The following is a 1,308-nucleotide window of genomic DNA, read 5'->3' as shown; positions in this document are numbered from 1 at the left end:
ATTTACACCCACATCACTGAGCTTTCCAGCATAAGTGACCGATAGAATAAGTACTAGCCTTTAAAAATTCATAGGTTCAAATGTTCCACTAAAATCTTTTAATTGTGCTGCTGCAGGGCCACAGTTAAAATGACTATATATATATATATATATATATATATATATGTTATATGCCAGCACACAGGATAGAGTGGTGCGTTCTGTACTTCAGCAAAACGTTTCCTGTCATATCGGTTTGTGATCACTTGAACACTGGCGTGATATGCACCGTGCAACTGATCTGGTAACCTGGATTTGGAAGTTGGAGTGAGCTAATGTATCGTGTTGTTGGCATCCTTTTGTCTCGGGAGATAATAGAGTTGCGCATCAACTAATCCTCACTAGTTTTTACATTACATGTCCTCTCCAGTTTCCTCTTCAGTTTTGCGCACGACTGGGCTAGATGTAAGAAAATCCTGGGTAGCCCAATCGTCAGGATTCCTCTCTCGACCATCCTAACGTAGTCCAAAGGAGTGCAGAGCATTACGTTTGGCACCAGCTTGGTTGCAGGAGCTGCCGGAAGTGTGTCGAGTCGAACACTAAGCCGCTTACGGGACTCCCCTTTGAAGGTTGTCTCCTTTCCGTAACCCTGGATAGGGGCCCATACCGGGTACTGCCAGCCGGAGCCAGACGAGCCTGGGGTTCGTGTCAGGCAGGGTTGTCACTTCCTGAAGTAGTGAAGAAAATCGCTACCCACTACCTAGGTTTTATCACTATATACAAATCATGTGTGAAGGTTGTTTAGCACAACCAGCTTTCTCGAACTATGAGAGACTACCATCACCATATGATATCAAATATATATTTTGGTGACATCCATATGTTCTTGTTCCACAAGCTTTCTTTGTGTTTATATATATATGTATTTGTGGAAGAAATATATATAAATTGCTATGTTACACGCGAACTGGTGATTGAAGGAAAATCTTTACGTAACTTGTTAATCCCAGATCAATTTTCCACTGAGCAAAATGGTTCAATATTTTTCAGATTTACACACACACACACACACACACACACACACACGCACACACACACACACACATATACACACACACAAGCACACACACACACACACACACACACACACACACACACAGGTATATATATATACGTGTGTATGTGTGTGTGTGAGCGTGTACATCTGCAAAAGTCATTTTACTCGGTGGAAAATTGATCTGGGATTAACAAATCTTGTAAAGTTTGTGCTTATATCACCAGTTCGCGTGTGAGATTGCAATTTTCATATATTTCCTCCACAAGTATATA

The sequence above is a fragment of the Octopus bimaculoides genome, chromosome 19 (assembly GCF_001194135.2).
Source record: "Octopus bimaculoides isolate UCB-OBI-ISO-001 chromosome 19, ASM119413v2, whole genome shotgun sequence".
Classification (NCBI taxonomy): Eukaryota; Metazoa; Mollusca; class Cephalopoda; order Octopoda; family Octopodidae; genus Octopus; species Octopus bimaculoides.
Note: the sequence above shows the minus strand (reverse complement) of the source record.